We start from the raw sequence: 17,755 nt of genomic DNA, 5'->3' as shown, positions 1-17,755 counted from the left end.
CATTCTGGAGATGACGCTTATGCATTATATAGATATCCCTTTTTAGTTTTTAGTTTATTAGACTAGTTAGAAGGAAATATCTGAAACTGTTGAACTGCAATCAGTATCTTTGATTCTTGAAGGCAACTGTGTAACTATATAGCTTATATGGTGTGACCGTGTGAATGTGAAAACCTTATGGCTCACACTCCCTTTACTAAGTGTATGGACAAATGAGTAGAAAAATGGGGACAAAAAGTAAATGAACAATATGGAGGAGGGGGGTATGGGACATTTTGGGTGTTCTTTTTACTTTTATTTTTATTCTCATTTTTATTTTTTGGAGTAATGAAAATGTTCAAAAATTGATTGTGGTGATAAATGCACAACTATATGATGATACTGTGAACAACTGTTTAACACTTTGGATGACTGTATGGTAGGTGAATATATTTCAAGTAAAAAATTTTTTTAAAAAAACTAAATGACAGCAGAGGCGGGGCAAGATGGCGGCATAGAGAGGAGTGGAAGCTAAGTAGTCCCCCTGGAACAACTACAAAAAAACAGAAACAACTAGTAAATAATCCAGAATAACTGCAGGGGGACAAACGAGACCATCCACTCATCATACACCAACCTGAATTGGGAGGAATGCCCGAGAACACAGCATAAAATCTGTAACTAAAACCTGCAGATCCAAGTCGTGAGACCCCCTCCCCCATAGCCCAAGCTGCAAAGCCTCGTGGTGCCAGAGAGAAGCTCTCTCCCAGCAAGAGAATATAGCTCAGCTGAGCTCCAACTGGGGTTTTAAGTAGCGAGTGTGAACTGCTCACTACAGGTACGCATCCCCAAAAAACAGAGGCTTTGGGTGACAACTGACCTTGGAGAGCCGGAGGGTCGCCTTGGACTGGGTCTGAAGGGGACTATCTGTTTCTTTTTCAGCTCAGTGGAGAAAGCCCCAGTCATTTTCAGTTTCCAGGGCTGTGACCTGGGGAAGGGTAGAGACAGCACAAGCAGAGAGAGAGACCATTGAAATGCTAATGACCTCCACCTGGGGGCTCTGTCTTCTCTAGGAGGAAAGGGGTGGGGCCCTTTCCATTCAGAACCAGACCCCAGAGCCTGGGGGAACAAGGTCATACCTCCTCACACCAGTCAAGAATTATAGGCTAACAGGCATCACCTGCTGGGCAGAAAAGCACAATGACCTGAGGCATCAAAGGCTGGAGCAATTTTCTAAGACACACCTGCAGGGAAACCAGATACTGAATATTTCTTCCCTCTGGGACCTGAGCCTGTTCTGGTCTGGGAAAACCTGATTTGGATAACCAAGGAAACCATGCCTAGACAACAGAAAATTACAACCTACACTAAGAAAAACAAAGTTATGGCCCAGTCAAAGGAACAAATGTACACTTCAGCTGAGATACAGGAATTTAAACTAATGCTAAATCAAATCAAAAAGTTCAGAGAAGATATTGCAAAAGAGATAGAGGCTGTAAAGGAAGCACTGGGCATGTATATGGCAGAAATCAAAAGTTCAAAAAAACAACTAGTAGAATATATGGAAATGAAAGGCACAACACAAGAGATGAAAAACACAATGGAAACATACAACAGCAGATCTCAAGAAGCAGAAGAAAACACTCAGGAACTGGAGAACAAAACACCTGAAAGCCTACACGCAAAGGAGCAGATGGAGAAAAGAATGAAAAAATATGAGCAACGTCTCCGGGAACTCAAGGATGAAACAAAGTACAATAATGTATGTATCATTGGTGTCCCAGAAGGAGAAGAGAAGGGGAAGGGGGCAGAAGCAATAATAGAGGAAATAATTAATGAAAATTTCCCATCTCTTATGAAAGACATAAAATTACAGATCCAAGAAGCGCAGCGTACTCCAAACAGAAGAGATGTGAATAGGCCTACACCAAGACACTTAATAATCAGATTATCAAATGTCAAAGACAAAGAGAGAATCCTGAAAGCAGCAAGAGAAAAGCGAACCATTACATACATAGGAAGCTTAATAAGACTATGTGCGGATCTCTCAGCAGAAACCATGGAGGCAAGAAGGAAGTGGTGTGATATATTTAAGATACTAAAAGAGAAAAACCGCCAACCAAGAATCCTATATCCAGCAAAGCTGTCCTTCAAATATGAGGGAGAGTGCAAAATATTTTCCAACAAACAGACAATGAGAGACATTGTGAACAAGACACCTGCCCTACAGGAAATACTAAAGGGAGCACTACAGGGTGATAGAAGACAGGAGTGCGTGGTTTGGAACACAATTTTGGGAGATGGTAGCACAACAATGTAAGTACACTGAACAAAGATAACTATGAATATGGTTGAGAAAGGAAGGTGGAGAGCATATGAGACACCACAAGAAAGGAGGAAAGATAAAGACTGGGACTATGTAACTTGGTGAACTATAGAGTATTCAACAATTGTGATAAAATGTACAAATATGTTCTTTTACGAGGAAGAACAAGCAAATGTCAACCTTGCAAGGTGTTGAAAATGGGGAGGCATTGGGGGAGGGATGCAATCAGCATAAACTAGAGACTGTAACTAATAGAATCATTGTATCATGCTTCCTTTAATGTAACAAAGGTGATATACCAAGGTAAATGCAGATAAGAGGGGGGATAGGGGAGGCATGTTAGACACTTGACATTGGTGGTATTGTCTGATTCTTTATTCTACTTTGATTTAAGGTTATTTTTCCTTTTGCTACTTCCTAGCTGTCATTTTTTTTTCCTCTTTCTTTTGCCTCTCTACCTTCTTTGACTCTCCCTCCTGCCTTGTGGAAGAAATGTAGATGCCCTTATATAGATAGTGGTGAAGGTGGTGAACCCATAAATGTATGACCATGCAGAGAACCATTGATTATTTACTTGGGATGGAATGTATGGTGAGTGAACAAAACCATATTTAAAAAAAATGGGTTGATGACAAAACCTCAAGGGCAATATACTGAGTGAAATAAGCCAGACACATAAGGACAATTATGGCAGGGTCTCACTGATAGGAATTAATTATAATATGTAAACTCATAGACATGAAATATAAGGTGCCAAGATATAGGACGAGGTTTAAGAATGGGGAGTGGTTGCTTAGTATGAGCAGCAGGTTCAACTAGGATGAACTTAAATGTTTGGAAATGAACAGGGGTGTTGGTAGCAGGATGTGAGAAAAACTAACAGTGCCGAATGGTGTGTGAATGAGGTGGAAAGGGGAAGCTCACAGTCATATATGTTACCAGAAGGAAAGTTGGAGGTCAAAAGATGGGAATGTATAAAACTGAATCCTATGGTGGGCTATGTCCATGATCTACCATACAAATACTAGAAATCGCTTCCATGAACCAGAACAAATGTATGACAATACAATTAGAAGTTAATAATAGAGGGGCATATAGGGAAGAACTATATACCTATTACAAACTATATACTACAGTTAGTAGTATTTCAACATTTTTTCATAAACAGTAACAAATGTACTATAACAATACTAGGAGTCAACAATTGAGGGGGGTTGGTTAGGGATAGGGGAGGATTAGATTTTCCTTTTCTTTTTTTCTTTTTTCATCTTTCACTTTATTTCTTGTCTGGAGTAATGAAAAGTTTCTAAAAATTGAACAAAAATTAAGTGTGCTGGATGCACAGCTGTATGAGGGTACCCAGGGGCAAGTGATTGTACACTTTGGATCTTTGGATAATTGTATGGTATCTGAACAATCTCAATAGAAATGAAAAAAAAAAAAAAAACTGGAAATATCCTTTGATAAAAAATTTGGTAGAACTTATCTTTGCTCACCATTTGGGTGTGGCATTTTCTTTCTTTGAAGGTTTAACTATTGATTCAGTTTCTTTAATGATTAGAAGACAATAAAAACCTACTATTTTTTTTCTTAAGTCAGTTTTGGTAAATTATACACTCCAAGGAATTTGTCCATTTCACATAAACTTTCAAATTCACTGACATAATGTTATCCATAATATTCTCTCATTACCTTTTACAATTCTACTGTGCTTACCAGATTAAAAGCTCTGTGAGGGGAGAGTTTTTATTTGCTTTAATCTTGGCTATATACCCAGAAACCATTCCTGGCATTTAGCAGGAACTCAAAACTGTTTAGAGAATGAATAAATGACTTTGCAGCTAAAAAAAAAAAAAAAAAAAAAAAAAAAGTAAATGACAGGGGAGGAGGGGTATGGGATGTTTTGAGTGTTCTCTTTTACTTTTATTTTTATTCTTATTTTCATTTTTATTTATTTTCATTCTTATTGTCATTTTAATGAAAATGTTCAAAAATTGATTGTGGTGTTGAATGCACAACTATATGATGAAACTGTGAATAACTGTTGTACACTTTAGATAATTGTATGGTATGTGAATATATTTCAATAAAATTACATTTTAAAAAAATGAACATAGGTCATGACGGGCAGCAAGACGGCATCTGACAGTAGGATAGTTCAGGTAGTCAAGCCACATACTCTCTGACAGAAGAGACAACCCTAAACAATGTATTAGAAGCTTCGAGATCGGAAGGAATACTACCTCCCTCTTCTGCAATTTCACAGCCTTCTATGGGAAGTAAATCACCAGATTTGCTGAGGCATCAGGGTCCTCCAGATACTGCGGAAATAATAAAATCATTATCTCAGAAATACAGAAGAAAACCTGTAACTCAAGAAGAAATCAAATATATCCAACTTAGAGGTCGAGAATAATCACTGACAAGGCTGCTGCTTCTCATCAGACAAAAGAATTATCTTTAAAATAAAGGGACTTCCAAATAACAAATGAGCTATTGTACATTAAACAACTTTAATAAAACATTCTGTAAAAAAATGAAAAAAAATTTAGATGGACACTTGTATCTCCTAATTTATGTATCTTGGTCAGCTTCTCCACAAGCTTACCTAAGTATTTATAAGCTTTATAATTATTAAAGTATACATTTTTAAACACTAGCCTGTTAATTTACTCTTGTCACATTTTACCACCATTGAACTATTAAAAGCACACAATGTCTGGTAAAATATCATGCTTTTCCTAATTTCAGTTTTCTTTCAGGTGCTATTTAGAAATGGAAAGAATTTATCAGGCAGAATTGCTGCTGATTAGGATCAGTTAAATAATGACTCCATTATTTGCTCTTAATTAATGTTGTTACATTGACAAGGTTACTGGCATATAACTGCCTTAATAAGCATATAATACTCTAAAGGATAAAAATACAGCCAAGGTAACTTTGTGGTACTGAGACAAGGGAGATGACACAAAAGATTACTATTTGTAACCTATATTCAGAAAAATGTGAAAGTGTATAAAATGGAAATAAATTAAGAATTCAAGATGAATACAGCATAGGAATAAACGTTTGAATAGAAATTGCAATTACATTTTGGTGGGTGTTAAATTGTCATGTTCTTTGGTTTATTTTACCATTTTGATTGTGATTATGTATGCAAATCCTGATAACCAGTAACTTTCTCAAACTTAATGTATGAAAGCCTCATAAACTCAACCTAAAGATTTACCTTGTTAAACCAATTTATGAAACTTTAATAAGGTTTTCCTGTGCCAAGAGTATGTTATTATTTTGTAAGTAAAGGCTCGCAAAGCAAAATAAATTCTCTTCCACATCTAAAAAATAAAAAATAGACATAGGCCATGTGGTCAAAGTCCCTTGTCACCCTCACCCACATCCATAAAAGTAATTTTATTTTTATTATGAAATTGTTAAAAAAAAAAAAAACTCATTAAAAAAACTCCTACTTCTTGCATGATGGGATAACTACTACCAGCCTAGTCATTCCACTGTAAACAATGCTAAAACTGGTCAAAATAAAGAAAACAAACTGATTTCAGATGATGAACACTAGGCAAATCCTTGAGAGAAAGTATCAAATTTGATGAATTCCATGATTATGGCTGATTTCTGCCAGGAGGAACATTCCACATCACAGTACAGGAAGAGGGGAGACAAGCAGAGCACAGCAATCTCCCAGGGCCCAGGCCACAAAAACCAGAGTTTAGATTGTGGGGGTGGCCAGAATTTGTGGGGCATGGTAGTCGAAAAGAAGGAGCTGCACACAAAAAGGGCTTCAGCAGTAACTACTGGGGTGAACACTAAGCAATGCATACACGGGACAAGCCTCTGTTAGGCCTGGCAAGGAACAATTACCAAGACTCATGAGCTGAATGAAGATCCAGAAATCACATATGGTAGAAGACATCAGTAATCTAACTACAGAAGTAGAGAGACCTCAGTGAACACTCCAGACAATCATTTGACATCCCAGAAAGGTCACAAATTTGGAAGAGGAAACTCTAGCCCTATAGTAAAGGCTACTCTAGAATTGAGGTAACAAAGCTTAAAAACCAAGTCTTGAAAGGATCAGTACTGCTGCCAAAACACAACTCAGCATTCTTAAAATAAAGATAATAAAATCTAGTCATGCAACAATGTTACATCCACAATGTTCAAAATATAATAAAAAAAATTAGTAGTTATGCAAAGAGCAGGAAAATGTGTCCCATACCAGAAGGAAAAGGAGTCAACAGAAACAGACCCTGAAATTACAGATGATGGAACTATCCCAGACAAGGTCATCAAAATAATTAGGAAAACATGAACATAAAGAGGGAGCAGAGAGGAATTTCAATAGAACAATGGAATATACATCTATTATAGATTTTAGAACTGAAAAAAAATCTGAAAAAGTTTACTAAATGCTTTATCTGCTCTTAAAAACAAACAAAAAATAAATAAATTATTGATATGTATAAGCACACAGCTAAATCTCAAAAGACTGACTGAAAGGAGTGCATACCATATGACTTCACTTGTATGAAGTTCTACAACAGGAAAAAATAGCTATGCAAAAGAAATTGGAATAGTGGTTGCCTCTGGGGGTAGGGATTGACTGGGTAGAGATTAAAAAAAAATACAAAACATCAAAGTTAAAAAAAAAAAGCCGGTGGACGCCGCCGAGGAAACATCGTTGATTTGTTTCTTCCCACTGCCGTCATGTCTAAGTCAGAGTCTCCTAAAGAGCCTGAACAGCTGCGGAAGCTTTTCATCGGGGGGCTAAGCTTTGAAACAACCGATGAAAGTCTGAGGAGCCATTTTGAGCAATGGGGAACGCTCACGGACTGTGTGGTAATGAGAGATCCAAACACCAAACGCTCCAGAGGCTTTGGGTTTGTCACGTACTCTACGGTGGAGGAAGTGGATGCAGCCATGAATGCAAGGCCACATAAGGTGGATGGAAGAGTTGTGGAACCAAAGAGGGCTGTCTCAAGAGAAGACTCTCAAAGACCAGGTGCCCACTTAACTGTGAAAAAGATCTTTGTTGGTGGCATTAAAGAAGACACTGAAGAACATCACCTAAGAGATTATTTTGAGCAGTATGGGAAGATTGAAGTAATTGAAATCATGACTGACCGAGGCAGTGGCAAGAAGAGAGGCTTTGCTTTTGTAACCTTTGACGACCATGACTCTGTGGATAAGATTGTCATTCAGAAGTACCATACTGTGAATGGCCACAACTGTGAAGTAAGAAAAGCCCTGTCTAAACAGGAGATGGCCAGTGCTTCATCCAGCCAAAGAGGTCGAAGTGGTTCTGGAAACTTTGGTGGTGGTCGCGGAGGTGGTTTTGGTGGGAATGACAACTTTGGTCGAGGAGGAAACTTCAGTGGTCGTGGTGGCTTTGGTGGCAGCCGAGGTGGTGGTGGATATGGTGGCAGTGGGGATGGCTATAATGGATTTGGTAATGATGGAAGCAATTTTGGAGGTGGCGGAAGCTACAATGATTTTGGCAGTTACAACAATCAGTCTTCAAATTTTGGACCCATGAAGGGAGGAAACTTTGGAGGCAGAAGCTCTGGCCCTTATGGTGGTGGAGGCCAATACTTTGCCAAACCACGAAACCAAGGTGGCTATGGCGGTTCCAGCAGCAGCAGTAGTTATGGCAGTGGCAGAAGGTTTTAATTATCACCGGGAAACAAAGCTTAGCAGGAGAGGAGAGCCAGAGAAGTGACAGGGAAGCTACAGGTTACAACAGATTTGTGAACTCAGCCAAGCACAGTGGTGGCAGGGCCTAGCTGCTACAAAGAAGACATGTTTTAGACAATACTCATGTGTATGGGCAAAAAAAAAACACGAGGACTGTATTTGTGACTAATTGTATAACAGGTTATTTTAGTTTCTGTTCTGTGGAAAGTGTAAAGCATTCCAACAAAGGGTTTTAATGTAGATTTTTTTTTTTTTTTTTTTTTGCACCCATGCTGTTGATTGCTAAATGTAATAGTCTGATCATGACGCTGAATAAATGTGTCTTTTTTTAAAAAAAAAAAAAAAAAAAAAAAAAAAAAAAAAAAAAAGCCATCAGAATCCCATCAGCCCAGGTAAAAATATTAATATTTTAATGATTATCTTTTATAATTGGATTATTTTATGTTATAACTTTCTCGCCTTCCAGTATATCATAAACATTTTTCATGTTGACAAATGTGTCAGTATTTTAAATAAGTCTATAATATTTTAGAGTATTGGATGTAATCCTATTTACTTAACCAATTCCACCACTTTTTACTTCTGAGAATCTAATCACCATGATCCCTTTTGCTCTTTATTGTGGTGAAAAAGTTCCCTTCTATGCCTAGTTTTCTGAGTGTTTCCATCATGAATGGTGTTGGATTTTGTCAAATGCCATTCCTGCATCAATTGAGATTATGTTTTTCCCTTTCATTCTAATAATGTGGTGCATTACAGTGACTGATTAATTGTATGCTGAAATACCCCTGAATTCCTGGAATAAAGCATGCTTGGTCGTGGTGCATAATCCTTTGAATATACACTATTGGATTTGGTTTGCCAGGTGAAGATTTTTGCATCTATATTCATAAGGAATATTAGTTTGCAATATTCTTTTCTTGTGCTACCTTTATCTGGTTTTGGTATCAGGATAATACTGGCCTCCTCCTCTATTTGTGGAAGAGTTTGAGAAGGACTGATGCAAATTCTTTGACTGCCTGGTAAAATTCACCATTGAAGCTATCTGGTCCTGGACTATTCTTTGCTGGGAGATTTTTGATTAGTGATTTATCTCTTTCTTGTTATAGGTTTGTTGAGATTTTCTTTCTTCTTGTGTCACTTAAGGTAATTTTTGTGTTTCTAAGAATCTGTCCATTTCATCTAAGTTACTGAATTTGTTGGTGCACAGTTATTCATAGAATAATCCTTTTTAGGGTTTGCAGTAATGCTCCCCCCCCCACTTCATTTCTGATTTTGGTTATTTGTGCCCTCTCTCGTTTCCTTTTACAGTCTAGATAAAGATTGCTTGATTTTATTGATCTTTGCAAAGAAACAATTTTTGGATTTGTTGATTCTCTCAATTGTTTTTCTATTTCTAATCTTTACTATTTTCATCCTTCTACTCACTTGAGTTTAGTTTGCTCTACTTGTTCCTCTAGGTGTGAAGTTAGATTACTGATTTGTGATCTGTTTTGTTTTTCAAAGCATTTACAGCTATAAATTTCCCTCTGAGCATTGCCTTCTACGCATCGCATAATAATGTATGTGTCTTCATTTTCATTTGTCTCTAAGTACTTCCTAATTTTTCTTGTGATTTCTCCTTTTATGTACTGGTTGTTTCAGAGTATGGTGCTTAATTTTTATCTATGTGTAAATTTTCTGGTTTTCTTTGTCCTATTGATTTTTAGCTTCATTGCATTGTGGTCAGAGAAGATACTTTGCATGATTTCAATCATTTTAAATTTATTGAGACTTGTGTCCCCACATATCATCCACACTGGAGAATGATCAAAGTGCACTTGAAAAGAATGTATATTCTGCTGATGTTGGGTGAAGTATTCTATATACGTCTGTCACGTCTAATTGGTTTGTAATGTTCAAGTTTCCTATTTCCTTATTAACCCTCTCTTTTGATGCTCTATCTATTACTGAAAGTGGTGGACTGAAGTCTCCAATTGTTTCAGTTTGCTAAAGCTTTCCTGAAGACCAGTTATGGGAAGGCACATGGTGGTATCTGCTGGTCCTTCTCCCCTGGGTTTTGCTGCTTCAGCTTCTAGCTGCTCTGTTTGAGGCTTTTCCTCTCCAAACTTCTCTAGGTATTTCCCTGAATTTCATCTCTGGGGTTTTTCTGTCTTTTACACTCTCATAAAGGACTCCAATAAAAGGATTAAGACCAACTTTGAATGTGGTGGGGCACATCTCAATTGAATTAACCTAACCAAAAGGTCCCACCCACAACAGGTCTGCACCCACAGGAATGGATTAAAAGAACATGACTTTTTCTGGGGTATATAACAACTTTCAAACCACCACACCAACTATTATTGTAGAACTGTCTATTCCTCCCTTCAATTCTGTCAGTTTTTGCTTCGTATATTTTTGGGCTCTGTTGTTAGCTGTGTATATGTTTATAATTATTACATTTTCTTATAGAACATGTATAGACAAATCATTAAAAAAATTTTTTAACCCAATCTGCAAATCGGCTTTGTAATTGGTGAGTTTAATTCAATTATATTTAAGGTAATAACCAATATGCAAAAGAATTATTCGGCCCTTTAGGTCTTTGTTTTCTGTATGTCTTACATGTTTTTTGTTCCTTAACTCCACTATTGCCTTTTTAGCATTAAGTTGATTTTTTTGTAGTGTATCATCTTCATTTCTTTCTTGTTTCCTTTTCTCTGTATTTTCTATTTATTTTCTTAGTTACTACTTTTGTGATTAAAATTAACATCTTAAACTTATAATAACCCAGGTTGAATAATACCACTTAGTGTCTGTCATATGCAAATGCCCTACTCCTCTTTCATCTCTGTCCCTTACCCCTTGTTATTCCTAGAGTACATATTTATTTAATGTGGGTTCATTAACAGATTTTAATTACTGTTGACACATTTGTCTTTTAAGTCAAATAGAGAAAAAGTTAGAAGCCAAAAGTACAATAATACAGGCTTTTATATTTACCTATGTACTTACTTTTATCAATGTTCTATGCTCTGTATTTTTTCTTACGGCTTCGAGGTACCATCTAGTGTCCTTTATTTCAGCCTGAAGGACTCCGTTTAGCATTTCCTTTGCAAGGCAGTTCCTTTAGCGGACTCTTTCAGATTTTTCTGTAAATATCTTAATTGCTCTTTCATTCTTGAAAGATAATTTTGCCAGTTATAGAATTTGTAGTTGACATGATTTCCATCCCCCACCCCCACCCCCCGGACTTTAAAAATGTCATCCTACTGCCTTCTGACCCCCATGGTTTCTAGCGAGAAATTGGCTATTTATCTTATTGAGGATGACTTACATGTGACACGACTCTTCTCTCTTGCTTTCAAAATTCTCTATTCTTGTTTTTTGACAATCTGACTATGATATGCCTCATTGTGAATCTCCTGGAGTTTATCCTGCTTAGAGTATGTTGATTTTTTTTTTTTTTGGATATGTATATATTCAAGTTTTTCATCAGATTTAGGAAGTTTATGACCATTATTTCTTCAAGTTTTTTTCCACCCCTTTCTCTTGCCCTTCTGGGATTCCTACTGTGTGTATGCTGATATGTTTGATGATCTCCCACAGTCTCTCAGACTCTGTTCATGTTTTCTCTTTCTGCTTCTCACACTTAATTATTTCCACTGTCTTATTTTCAAGTTTGCTGATCCTTTCTTCTGCTTGCTCAAATCTGCTGTTAAACCCCTCTACTGAGTTTTTCATTTCAAATGTTAAGTTCCAGAATTTATTTAGTTCCTTTTTATAACTGCTATCTTTTCATTTTGTTCAAACAAAATCTTCCGCACTTCCTTTAGGTCTTTCTCCATGGCTTCCTTTAGCTTACTAAACATATTTAAGACGGCTGATTTAACATTTTAACTAATGATTTCAATGTATGATCTTCCTTAGGGATGGTTTCATCAAATTCTTTTTTTTCTTTCTGTGAATGGGCCATGCTTTACTGCTTCTTTGTGTGCTGTATAATTTTTGTTGAAAATGGAACTTTCTGAGTATTATGTTGCTATAACTCTGGAAATCTAATTCTCCCACTCCTCTAGGATTGCTGGTTTTTTGCTTGCTGAGGGTTGGAACTGCCTTTCTGTGACTTTTCCAAACTACCTTTACTTCAGAATGGGAAAGGAAAGAAGAAAAGAGGGGTTAACGTCTCTTCAGATCTCCTCAATTGCAAGGAAGCTGATTTGGCCTTTGGGGGTTGAAACAATGACCAACCTCTGTGCCAGCCTCTCAGTGTTCAAAAGCAGTAATCAGTAATCAGACCACACACACATCCAGTTTTTGGAGAATGAGGTCCTTATTACTTACCCTGTCCCACTAAGCTGCACCAGGAACATGGGCTGCAGTCTCCACAGCTAGCTGCTACATAGTTGGGGATAGGGATGGTAGCCACTAAACAAGAAGATGTAACTCCTCCATATTTTCCCATCTTTTCATCCAGCTGTTCCCTAGATGCCTGAAGTGTTCCACCAGACTCCAAATTTCCAAAACAGTTGATTCAGACAGTTCCTGCCAGTTCAATAGTTTTTTCTGAGAGAGGGATTGACTCCTGGAGCTTGCTACTCTGCCATCTCCCCACAATGTTCTGCAATGGGTTCTTAACCTTTGTTGGAATTATGCACTCCTTGAGGAATCTGATCAAAGCTAGTCTCCCTCCCACCATATATTTGATGGATTCCATTCTAACATGCCAACTTTCTAATTATTTCTATATTAACCTTTTGCATTATTGCAGTAATCCAGAACCCTTTTCTCACGTCTCTTTATAGGTCCATACACCCAAACTGATTAACAAGGTAATGCTCAGGGAAAGTTTTTAGACCATTTGCCTCAATGACTGACATTTAAATTTGTATGAGGCAAAAGAGGAATGAGAGGAATCTGGGAAGCAGATTCAGACAAGAAAGGTAGTCTAAGGACAATCCTTCCCCTTTCTACTCCTCCACAACAAAACATCTTCTATCTGACTATAAACTATCATATTCAATTTGTTAAGCTTTCTGGGTGTTGGTCAAGCAGCTCAATAATTATAGTAAGACTCAAGTCTAAGAAGGCACACATAAATTATATGAAGTCAAATCTATAACCCTATTTTCACCGTTACTTGTTTTCCTCGCTAAACTGTCCATGAGTATAGTACTGTATATACTTACATGTAAATAGATCCATGAAATAATTCAAATACATCACACAATCTTGTCCATTTTTAAATGCTTTCACCATTTACCAAAAAAGAGACAATCTAAATTAATTACAAATCCCATTCAAATTCATTAAATTTTATTAAAATTCTGTAATTTCCAAGGACAGTTACTATAATTCAATTTGATACAGAAGTAAAAAATTATAAGGAAAAATGATCCAATAGATAAGGATGAAATGGGCAAAAGCACAAAAGCAGGTATTCATGAGAGTCTATTATTCACTTTGTGACATAAAATGAACTTCTACTAGTCTGAACAAACACACAAAAAAGTGGGGGAGGAGGGGAAATGAACATATAACCAAACTGCTAGGCTTCTAGAATAGCAGATTTGATCTTGGGGAAAACTGGAGGTAGAATCTCAGATGCTGTCAGGAATCCATCTATCTCGATTCTCAGGTTCTCTGTATGTGGCTCCATATTTTCAACCCTGTAGGGAAGCACTAGAAAGAGTCTTCTCTAATGTCAGTTTTTAGATCCTGTTAATGGATTCTGATTGGTCCAGTTTAGGTAATGTGCTCATACCTTGGATTAATCACTATGAGTGAGCCAGGGGAAGGGAAGAAAGGCAAGGCTATTATGATTGGCAGCTTCCATTTTTGGAAGATCTGTTTTCCAAAAGATAGGTATCAACATAGACATGGCTATTGATGGAATCATCATAAACCATGCAATCACTCCAATGTTTCTACTTATGGAAACACAGAACTCACCAGCCAGAAGTCCACTGAACACAGAACACATTAAGCTACTCAAAAATTTAATTAACCATTAATGATAATTTTCTATCTTCAGTTGAATAAATCCCACAATGAAGAGGGAAAAACCCATTTTTCTCATAAAATACTACATCAGAAGGTCTAGTTTTGGCCACATCCAGATCAAGAGCCTTCCAATTTCTTGTTTTGTGAGTTCTTTAGCAAATGACAGATTCAGTTTTACAGCTATGCTGTTTTAAATAATCTCAAAGGTTTCTAGAGCGTTCTCAAATAAAATTTCATTTTTTCCCCCCAAAATATAGCATCTAATAGCTTTTCAACTTTTAAAGTTGGTAAATGGGCATAAGAGAGAGGGCAAGATAACCTTGCAAAAACTGAGGACTGGAGTTTTAAGGACTCCGCTGCTATCCCTCCTCATGAAACAAAAGATATTAGGGGATGCCAGTTATTATTGTGTGCCAATACATAGAATATTCCTGATGGGGAAGAGTTCTGAAAGCACTGAATGAGGTTTGGGCTACCAATCCAAGCTTTATTGCCAGCTTTAAAGGAAAAGCTAAGAAATGAGGATGATCATGAAGGGCAATTCAATAGCAGAGAAGAGAGACATATAGTCTTGATCTCTTTCCAAAGAAAATTGAATTTCAAATGAATCATTATTCTTAATGAAGAAAATTCCAGAAATAGGAAAATGAAAATGAAATTCTGTATTTTGTATATCTATGTATAATAGCTAAAATATAATGAATAATATGTACAGATCTCAAGAACACTGCTACTGCTGTGGCACTCTGAAAAAAGTTGGTTGTTTCCTCCTAAGCTCCTCTAAATACCACCCTTCTAAACCTTCAGGCAAAAACTTTTCCTTTGAGATTCATGTAACTCAGGTACACAACAGTTTACAATAACTTTATTACTGTCATTCACTCATCTCTATCCTGGTACCATTGTTACACTGACTTTTTTTATTTATTAGAGAAATTGTGCATTTACAAAACCATAATGTCTAAAATACAAGATTCCTATACACCATCCCACCACCAGAACATTGCACTGGTGTGGAATGTTTGTAACTACTGATGATGGCACTTCTTATATAATTGTATTTTTTATTATTCTTTTTTTTTAAATTCAATTTTATTGAGATTGTTCCCATACCATACAATCATCCAAAATGCACAATCAATTGCCCACAGTACCATTACACAGCTGCGCATCCATCACCACAATTAATTTTTTTCCAAATTTTTAGAACATTTTCATTACTCCAGAAAAGAAATAAAAACAAAAAAAGAAAACTCAAATCCTCCCATACCCCTAACCAACCCCCCCTCCATTACTGACTCATAGTATTGGTATAGTACATTTGTTACTGTTGATGAAAAAATGTTAAAATACTACTAACTGTACTACATAGTTTGCAATAGGTATATTTTCCCCTATATATCCCTCTATTATTAACTTACAGTTATAGTGTCATATATTTGTTCTAGTTCATGAAAGAGATTTCTAATATTTGTACAGTTAATCATGGACACTGACCACCACAAGATTCAATATTTTATACATTCCCATCTTTTAACCTCCAGCTTTCCTTCTGGTGACAGACATGACTCTAAGCTTATCCTTTCTACAACATTCACACACCATTCAGCACTGTTAGTTCTTCTCACAATAACATGCTACCTTCACCTCTGTCCGTTTCCAAACACTTAAGTTCAACCTAGTTAAACATGCTGCTCATAATAAGCAACTGCTCCTCATTCTTTACCCTTATTCTATATCCTGGAACCTATATTTCTTGTCTATGAGTTTACATACTATAATTAGTTCAGATCAGTGAGACCACACAATATTCGCCCTTTTGTGTCTGACTTATTTCATTCAATATGGTGACCTCAAGGTTTCTTCATTAACCCCTTGTTTTTAAGACAGCTTTGTTCACATAACATACATTCCTTCCTAAGTAAGCAATCGATAGTTCCTGTATAATCACGTATTTATGCGTTCCCCACCATCACCACTATCTATATAAGGACATCTCCACTTCTTCTACAAAGAAGGAGGAAGAGTCAAAGGTAGACAGACAAAAGGAAAAGAAAGAAAAAAATGACAGCTAAAAAGCAACAAAAGGAAAGATAGAATTAAAATAAAGTACAATGAAAGAGTCAGACAACATCACCAATGCCACATCCCATACCCCTCACTTACATTCCTCTCTTACAAGCATTAGCTTTGGTATATTCCTTTGCTACATTAAAGGGAGTACAAAACAATGTTTCTGTTAACTATAGCCTCTAGTTTGCACTGATTGTATTTTTCCCCAATAACACCCCATTTTTAACACCTTGCAAGGTTAACATTCATTTGTTCTCCCTCATGTAAAAACGTTTTTGTACCTTTTATCACAGCTGTTGAGCACTCTAGGTTTCACTAAGTTATACAGTCCCAGTCTTTATTTTCCTTCTTTCCTTCTGGTATCCCACATGCCCTTAACCTTCCTCTTTCAACCATGATCAGTCACCTTTGTTCAGAGTACTTACATTGTTGTGCTACCATCACCCAAATTGTATTCCAAACCTCTCACTCCTGTCTTTTCCTATCTGTCTGTAGTTCTCCCTTTAGTATTTGCTGCAGAGCAGGTATTCTGTTCACAAACTCTCTCTGTTCAGGTTTGCTAATGCTGCTGTTATGCAAAACACCAGAAATGGATTGGCTTTTATAAAGAGGGTTTATTTAGTTACAAAGTTAAAGTCTTAAGATCAGAAAGTGTCCAAGGTAAGGCATCAGCAATAGGGTACTCTCCCTGAAGGATGGCCACTGGTGTCCAGAAAACCTTTTAGCTCAGAAGGCACATGGCTGGCGTCTGCTTGCTCTCAGGTTGTGTCTCAAAATGGCGTCCTCCAAAATATTGTTCTTGGGGCATTTTGTCCTCTCTTAGCTGCAGCTTCTCTTCAAAACATCACTCTCAGTTGCTCTGAGCTCCTTCTGTTTGTCAACTCATTTATATGGCTCCAGTGATTTAATTCAGACCCACCCTGAATGTGTGGGGTAACAACTTCATGGAAACATTCAATCAAGAGGTCACACCCTAATGAAAAATGTCACATCTCCATGGAAACACTCAATTAAAGATTCCAACCTAATCAACACTAATACGTCTGTCCCCACAAAACTGCATCAAAGATAATGGCATTTTAGGGAACATAATACATCCAAACTGGCACCCTCTCATTGTCTGTCTGTCAGAGAATATTTTTAACTCTCCCTCATATTTGAAGGACAGTTTTGCCAGATACAGGGTTCTTGGTTGGCAGTTTTTCTCTTTCAGTAACTTAAATGTATCACACCACTTCCTTCTTGCCTCCATGGTTTCTACTGAGAAATCCGCACATAGTCTTACCAAGCTTCCTTTGTATGTGATGGATTGCTTTTCTCTTGCTGCTTTCAGGATTCTCTCTTTGACGTTTGATAATCTGATTGTTCAGTGTCTTGGCATAGGTCTATTCAGATCTATTCTGTTTGGGGTATGCTGCGCTTCTTGGAGCTATAATTTTGTCTTTCATAAGAGATGGGAAATTTCATTGATTATTTCCTCTATTATTGCTTCTGCCCCTTTTCCCTTCTCTTCTCCTTCTAGGATACCCATGACAGACACATTCATACACTTCATGTGGTCATTCAGTTCCCTGAGATGTTGCTCATATTTTTCCATTCTTTTCCCTATCTGTTATTTTGTGTGTAGGATATTAGGTGTCTTGTTCTCCAGTTCCTGAATGTTTTCTTCTGCCTGTTGAAATT

The 17,755-nt window shown here is 36.9% G+C and overlaps 1 protein-coding gene and 2 pseudogenes across 5 annotated transcripts in view; 2 read left to right on the top strand and 1 right to left on the bottom strand.

Moving 5' to 3' along the window:
• Positions 1–17,755, bottom strand: part of NR2C1 (nuclear receptor subfamily 2 group C member 1) — a 72,369-nt gene that overhangs the window by 43,284 nt on the left and 11,330 nt on the right. Inside the window, exons 1-2 of one of the 5 annotated variants that reach the window (XM_037845432.1) lie at positions 12,341–13,267; positions 11,012–11,176 (exon numbers count right to left, since the gene is read on the bottom strand). The exons of 1 other annotated variant lie outside the window; for it this stretch is intronic. The gene's annotated coding sequence lies outside the window, so the exon portion shown is untranslated. Of the gene's footprint in view, positions 1–859; positions 916–4,021; positions 4,043–4,548; positions 4,627–11,011; positions 11,177–12,340; positions 13,268–17,755 lie in introns of those variants that run through there. 3 more of the 5 variants (XM_037845428.1, XM_037845431.1, XM_037845429.1) reach the window with 3 other exon arrangements.
• On the top strand, positions 4,426–4,721 carry LOC119541451 (annotated as a pseudogene).
• On the top strand, positions 6,981–8,231 carry LOC119541450 (annotated as a pseudogene).

Source organism: Choloepus didactylus, chromosome 8, assembly GCF_015220235.1.
Source record: "Choloepus didactylus isolate mChoDid1 chromosome 8, mChoDid1.pri, whole genome shotgun sequence".
NCBI classification, from domain to species: Eukaryota; Metazoa; Chordata; class Mammalia; order Pilosa; family Megalonychidae; genus Choloepus; species Choloepus didactylus.
The sequence above is the reverse complement of the archived record's forward strand: the minus strand, read 5'-3'. Positions and strand labels throughout refer to the sequence as shown.